The 7,759-nt window shown below is 39.4% G+C and overlaps 1 pseudogene; it reads left to right on the forward strand.

Moving 5' to 3' along the window:
* The first annotated feature begins 1,201 nt into the window (after positions 1-1,201).
* Positions 1,202-7,469, forward strand: LOC116706717 (beta-1,3-galactosyltransferase 5-like; annotated as a pseudogene).
* Positions 7,470-7,759: the final 290 nt, after the last annotated feature.

Consider the following 7,759-nt stretch of genomic DNA (forward strand, 5'->3'; position numbering starts at 1 on the left):
TGAAAGTTGCCAGTGTGAAACAGGGTTCATGAAATGTGAACAAATCATTTGCTATTTGATTGTTACATTAACTGGTAGATACCCAAGTTTCTAAGTCAAGTATTGTTGAGGATATTGTTCAAAGAAAGTCCTTTAAATAAGGTGACAGACTGGATGGAAAACTCTCCACCCACTTTGCAGCTCTATACCACATACCGGGGTGGGGTTAAGTAAACCGGTTAGGTGGGTTGAATGGGGCAGATATGAGGAATCCAGATACCCCTTCCAGTCTGTGGTGTTTAAGGAGGGAGGCCTGCAGCTATCTCTGTTGTCATATCTGACAACAGAAGGTGTGGTCAGTGATACAGTTGGTTTGCCATGACTGGCTTAAAGCCAGAACATTCAGGTATATCTCTACAGTACATAGTGATGGGCAGGTGAAGCATTAGGAAGCTTTGGTACTGCCTTTTAAAATTTGTGTCAAATCAAAAAAATTGTAAGCAACTAAACCAGTCTTCCTCATCCTTTTCAGATGTAGCATTTTAATGTATTTGCTCTTTTATTATTCTTATTTGTTTGTGGCATTCTGAATAAATGAAATAAATATACATTCAATACAATAAAGGCACTCATAGGCCAGTGTTGCTGTAGGCTACGCTATTACTGAGCACTGCAACAATCAACTCAAGGGAAATATAACTAAAGGAAAAACAAACCAAAAAGTAGCCTACAAAAAGACACTATTTAGGCAAAGCCACAAAGGGTGAGTTTTTAGGATCTAGTATCACCCGGCCTATAAAGTCTGTGAGCATGGTTCCCAGAACCTAGGTTACAGGTGATCATCTCTTCAATGAGCCGTTCATTCATCCATCCGAGGGAATGTTTCCTAATTTTATTTTGGCATTGCAACGTTTCACAGTCTACACAAAAGGAGGACACAAAAAGGGGAATGTTAATGCTTTGCCACACAATGTACCCTCACTGAGATACAGTCAGAGTTTCTGTTGTCGTGAGATTATGATCGCTGCTTTGGTATCGTTACTGTGGAATTTAACTCTCCTGTCCCGCTTACAAATAGAGGAGTTGGGGGAGAAATGGGAATAAAAAGGGTTGACACTTTTTGAACCTTCTACACAGATGAGTCCAACCCGTGTAGCTATGCCCTGTAACATGGTACTGTACATGGGCGCGGTCTCTACCAGTCGCACTACATCACTGTACTTTTTCAAGTACTAATCCGATAAATAGATTGGAATTGTAGAAGAAGCCACTTGACATTAATTAAAAGACAAATACAATGAGATTGGTATAAGAAAAATAAATACATAGGCCTAATCAAAGGCCACATTTCCATAACTAAATATACTTAACTGCAATACAACACATAAATGACTTAAACTAGAACAGAGACTGGAGAACAATACACTGCTTTACAATAGACAGCATTGACTTGGAATTAACTTAGCTTGCCACTGTACACATTTCTGGGAGATAGCTTCAGTGTAGTGAAGCTTAGTTTACTGTGGGCTAATGTAGCCTTCAATAAAAGGTAGGCTACTGTAGCTTATCTAACACCTTGTGAAGGAAGCGCCATCTCATGGTGAAACCCCGCAAGTGAATGAATGGGTGCGTTTACAGTGGAATTAAGATCCACGCCATGAGGAAGGGGGTTGACTGCAGAGAGGGAGGTAACCGGCTGGCTTCCGGCTTAGAGGGGGTGATGTAAAAGACTTCATCTGTAACATAGAGAACGTTGCTGGAAACTTTAATTTTATAGTAAAGGGTTTGATTTAGCAGATACTAGTTGTTTTTATTCCGATTGCTTCTACTTCAGTAGAATGTCCGAGTAGCCTACTTCTTTCAGCGCCTGTGGTTGGGATGGCCAGGAAGTAGCCTACTAAAGAGCGCAGGCAGGTGGATGAGGTGGATGTAGGCTGCCTGCTGGCTGGCAGGTGGAGCAACAAGAATGTTCGGGCGGACTTCTGTCGCAATAGTGTAGTGTAGTGTAGTGACTGCGAGCCGGATCACTGGACCCTTCAAGGACCATTGCATCGGTCATACGGTCACTGGTCTCCCGGGACTTTTAGTCCACTTCAGAACAAGAAAAGACGAAGAAGATCCGAGGTGCTTTAAAATAAGGACGTGGAAAAGTAAAAGGTAGGCAAAGTATGGCTATCCGGAACTAACTTTGTGCGTAATGTTGCTTGGTGACGTGACTTCAGTAGGCTACTCCATAGACTGGTAATGTTACCCCGGGCTAGGGTTGCCACGAGTCCCGTATAATATAGGATCGTACCGGAATGAAAAACGGTACGATGCCGTATCGCACGGGGGCCAACTGATGCATTTTCATAGCTCAATTTAAATATAAAAAACACAACAGAAAAGGCCTATATTACAGTTAGGGATTCAGGCATTCTGGTTTCAAATATTTATTCTCCTAGATAGAAAACCTTTTCTCATAATTTTGATAAGCCAAATTCCATATGCCTCAATATCTAAAAAAAAAAAAAAGCCTACTATATAAATATATGATACAAATATAGCCTATTAAAAACATTTTTTGGTCGGACAGAATGCTATCCAAATAGCCTATAGTGTAATGCCATGGTATCATGTTAAAGATTGAAAGATTGTTGATATTTGAACAATTCCAAATTTTGCTGTACAATTAATAGTCTCAAAAATAATTGCAATTAACAATATAATTTTCTCTGTCAGACAAATAAAAAAAAAAGATATATTTATTTTTCATTTATTTTAACAAATTGAAGTTTTAAATGAATTCCAGAACACATATTTTGGTTATACCACTGTTATGTGCCCCAGATAATGTAATTACACAGGTACACAGCATATGAAGTAAACCACGCCTCTTTATTATCATAAAACATTTTTTCTCACTTTATCCCCCCTTGTAATTTTTGTTACTATGGACCTGTATAGGGTCAAGTGCCAAAAACTTGACGCTTTTCAGTCTGTTGTGTTTAAGGAGGGAGGCCTGCAGCTATCGCTTTTGCAATATGTGACAACAAATGTGTTGTCAGTCATACAGTTGGTTTGCCATGATTGGCTTAAACCCAGTACATTCAGGTATACCTACAGTATACCTACAGTATATAATATTAACCATATAGTGATGGGCAGATGAAGCATTATGAAGCTTTGGTACTGTCTATAAAGTGTGTGTCAAACAGTAAGAGAGTATCATGAGGAAAATGTACGTAAAGGATTTAAAGTAAAATTTCTAAAGGCAGAACAATTCTCAAATTTCAGAAACTGGCCTTTGCTTTATGAAAATATAATAAGCCATTAAGAACTGTAATTAAATGTGATCATTTCTGTGTGGGTACAATCCTAAAAATACTCAAAAACATTAACATAAAACAAACAACAAGCCTAATCAAGAATCCTTTTGTTGCCACACCCAAAGGAATACTGTGGGTCAGATCTGTGGTGGGTATCGATGTAACAGTAGCCAGCATTTGGCTGAGGGCATGACTGCGTTGGTCACTGAAGAACCTCTTGTACTTCACCATGAGAGTACATGACCAACGCTGTCTTTGAACTTTACTTTCGGTCCTTGGCGGTTTGTCATGATTTGTGTTTCTACGACCCATAACTCCAAGTAGCCAAATGGAAATTACAATGCTAGAGCACAAATCGTGGCACACAAAGAAGTAGTTTTTCCCGTTTAGTGTGATGGCTAACTTAACTTGATGTAAATCAGAAACCTCTTTCAGTCTGTTGTGTTCAAGGAGGGAGGCGTGCAACTATCTCTAATGTCATCTTAACAGAACATTTGTATACTGGTGAGCAGGGCTTTAAATTGACACCCGCCAACCTGCCAAATGCCTATAGAAGTTAACTTTGGCTGGTATAATATTGTAAAGTTACGAGCCAATTTGGCCAGTTAAGAATGATATCCCTTGAAACAGCTTACTACTTTTTTCCTTTATTACTTGGTATCAGGTAGAAATTTTGTCAAACTTCTGATCATGTTTTTTAGTGTACATCCCCATACTAATGTTAATTATTCTCCTGTCTTATACCACTAATTTGCTGAGCTGTAAAACTTTTATTTCTGGGGGCGCCTGAGGTACGAGGCGTTACATTTTCTATAAATCGGCTATCTGTAATGACATTCCCAAAATATGTACTTTCTTTGACTAAAGAAGGTTTAAGGCAGACAAAATGTAGCCGACACTAACGTTTGCCTCTATCGTCAATTTGGCTGACCAAGCCCAGAAATAACACACTTGAATATGGTTTTAAATCAGGCTGCCATGGGATTTCAGTAAAAATACTTATATTGACAAGATTTCCTGTCATTCATGGTGCTCCAGTAATTAAATTTCAAAGCACCTTGGTATTGGAGTGTGTTACAATGGCCTGAGGGAGCTTGGCATTTAGATCATGCCAAAAATGATGTTTAAATTGTATGTTGTTGTTATATCAGTATTATATGTGTAAGTGCTGATTGAAGTGCTGATATGTCATAATTTGAGTCTTTTTTTCTGTGTAGTTTTAATGGAGAACAGGAAGATACGCTTAAAAGGCATCTTTATCTGCATCCTGGTAGCAGTGTCACTTATATTTATCTATCTGAACTGTGACTGGATGTTGGACAAGAGGGTTATTCCAAAACCCTCATCATCAGCACCACAATCGGCATCCGCACCACAAGCAGCAGAATCCACACAAGAGCCACAATGGGAGGATCCTGGGCCGTACCATGTGGCCTATCCACGAAAAAACTCCAAGTTTATCATGGATGACACGCCGCGTGCAAGAACAACCACTCCTTCCTGGTCTGATGGTTCCGGTTGCACCCAGTGATGTGGCAGCTCGGGACACCATCCGGAAGACATGGGGAAATGAGAAACTGGTCTGGGTCAGCCGGTCGAGACTCTCTTATACTGGGCCGCGGGGGGAGCTGATGCCGAGCAGCAGCAGGAGAAGCTCAAACAGGAGAACCTGCAGCACCATGATCTGATCCAGAGTAATAGGACAGCTACCGTAATTGCCATCAAGACAATGGTGATGTGGAGTGGCTGGTACGCACTGTGCCGAGGCTCCTACAACATAAAGATTGACTCCGATATCTTACTGCATGTCCCAAATTTGGTTAAACTGTTGCTGGATCACAGAACGGCCAAACCAAACTACATGACGGGTGTGTGTGGTGGGAACAGCCCGGTTTGAGAAAAACCATTCAACAAGTTCTACTGCCAAGCAGCGTGATTGCTGAGCCCAGTACCCTCCATATCCTCTGGGCATGGCCTACGTCATGTCACTGGACCTGCCTGCCAAGATCCTGGGAGTCGCTCCTAAGATCAAACCAATTTTCATAGAAGATGCCTACCTGGGTATGTGCCTAAAACTTCTGGGCCTCTCCCCCACCAACCCTCCTGAAAGTACTATGTTTATTGTTGACCCTACGCATCCTCTGAGCAGCTGCAGCCTTTCAAAAGTGATCGCTGTGACAACGACAAGCATCTCTCAGATGACGAGCTACTGGGAGAGGAGCAGACAGCCAGACGCTAAATGTTGATTTTAGAAAGTTTTTTGTTTTTTACTGAATCTGATAAATATTTTACAGAAATTACAATAAAGCATATTTATTTTGAGATTGCTGACAATGTGCAAGCACCTTACTCCTTGGTCGACAGAAAAACGTCTTTTTGGGCCTCATTACAGAAATCTCCAAAGTCTAAATTCTTGTCTCAGTTTAGGATGACATTTGGGAACCCATAATATCTTAGGATAGGAATATAGCAATTTGAGGCATTTACCGTGTACTAAATTCAAAATAACTGCCAAAGTGGAAGCAGCACTAGCAGTTGTTAGGTCTGTATGGCTGGTCCACCTTAAAAGATCAGCCCACCTTAAAGGCTCTGACACACCAACCCGGCAGAAAAGGCAGTCGGGCTGATCATTTGGCTCCCGTTGCTCAAAAAAGTATTAAAGAGCTAATTCCACAATGAAAAATCGGACTTGTAAATGGAACAATTAGATGTGACGTCATTCCCAAGTCCGGCTTCTGAATTCTGAGGTAAATGGAACGCACTATTAGTATAGGCCTATAAATAGGTCAAAGGTCAGACTACCTGTTTTGAACAATGGAGGCCAACAATGGACAGAGAGCAAGGGCAGTAGGAGGGAGAGGGACGAGTACAGTTCCAAAGAGGAAGAGTTGGATTTTTGGGGTGGCACTAGCACGTTCCACAGGGGCTTGGCTTGATGATCTATGATGAGATCAGGGCCTTACTTAATGATCATGTGATCAACCACAGATGAAAAGCTGGACTGAGAGTCCAGCCCAGCTTGAGTTGCTTTACAGCGTCTATAATTCCAACATGCCTAGTAAATATGTTCTGTTTCTACATTGCACTGGTGGTCACAGTGTACTTTTCAACCCCTGTCAGCAGATTACTTTCACTCTGGAACATTGTATGGAAATGTGAACGTCTATAACTGACAAACGAGCTTTAGATTTTTAGTCTACATGGTATACAAAAATTTATAATGAAAACAGTGTTGGCCATTTGATGTTACTAATTTATTTTGAGATGTGTATGGCATTTTGAATGCTGTGTTTTATTGGATGGAGAAATTAACCATTTTGCATTTTGTTTGTGCAGTTTTTCTGAAATCTGTGTAGAGTTTTGAAAAAATGAAAATGAAATGAATGAAAGCAGTTGCAAAAAACAATAAGATAGGACATGCAGTTAGGATATTTATCTGTAACTAGGACCTTGGATTCTAAAATGATATTAATAAACAAAAATTATCTACATCATCACACTAAAACCATGATTTTAAGTTGAACATTTTTGAGTTCATGTCATTTTTTTGACATGTTGCCACTAGTAAAATTAAATCAAGTAAAATCTGGCCTTTTATCAAAGTTTCTGCCTCACAAATTTAGGGTCTCTTTCAACCAAAACGCCCCAAAAATAATACGGACGGTTCTATACAATGCTCTTTGCAGGTCACATTTAGGATCAGTTCTCTACTTTCATTGAATTTTGGATGTTTTTATTCAATTTGTTTAGCATTTGAAAAAACAATGAAGTCTCTCTCCTTCTAAACTGTATCCTGACTAAACTGTGACAGTCTGTGATTATCCACAAAATTACTAAAATATATAAATAAATTACTATTTGTTGAAATAGTTCATCAGTTTAGATTTTTTTAACTCAAAAATTAGGTATAATTTCATATAAAGGAGGTCTTTATGATTATGAATTCCAAAAATAAGTGTAGCAGTAAGAAGTTTAGGTTAAGAAGACTAGCAGTAAGAAGTTTATGTTAGTGGTAGTAAAAAATGAACCTTAAAAAAGTCTCTAAAAAGGGTTAATTATCATTTATTACCTGGGAGTACAACAAGTAGCATGGTCAACGGGAAGACAACACAAGGGAACAGTGAAGGTGTGTAAGTGATCTGTTATGTTTTATGCATTCGAAATAAAATGTTGCTGTATGAAGAAATGGGCTGAAATTGTAAATAATATGGTTTTCATTAGTAAAACCAAACTAGTTTTGAACTTTTAATTTCTTCTTTGTCCTTCTTCCTCTGCTGCTGATTCAAGCCTCTGTCCAGTTGGCCCTGTCTCCAGGAGAGGGCGGGCTAACATCAAATACAATCTACACTCATCTAACACAGCCGTGACCTACACTGCATAACATTCATCTATGAACTGTCATCCATGTATAGAAGTTTCCTTCTAAAAAAAAAAAAAAAGATCCATTATCCATCCATTTAAAAAAGTGTGTA

Source organism: Etheostoma spectabile, chromosome 2, assembly GCF_008692095.1.
Source record: "Etheostoma spectabile isolate EspeVRDwgs_2016 chromosome 2, UIUC_Espe_1.0, whole genome shotgun sequence".
Classification (NCBI taxonomy): Eukaryota; Metazoa; Chordata; class Actinopteri; order Perciformes; family Percidae; genus Etheostoma; species Etheostoma spectabile.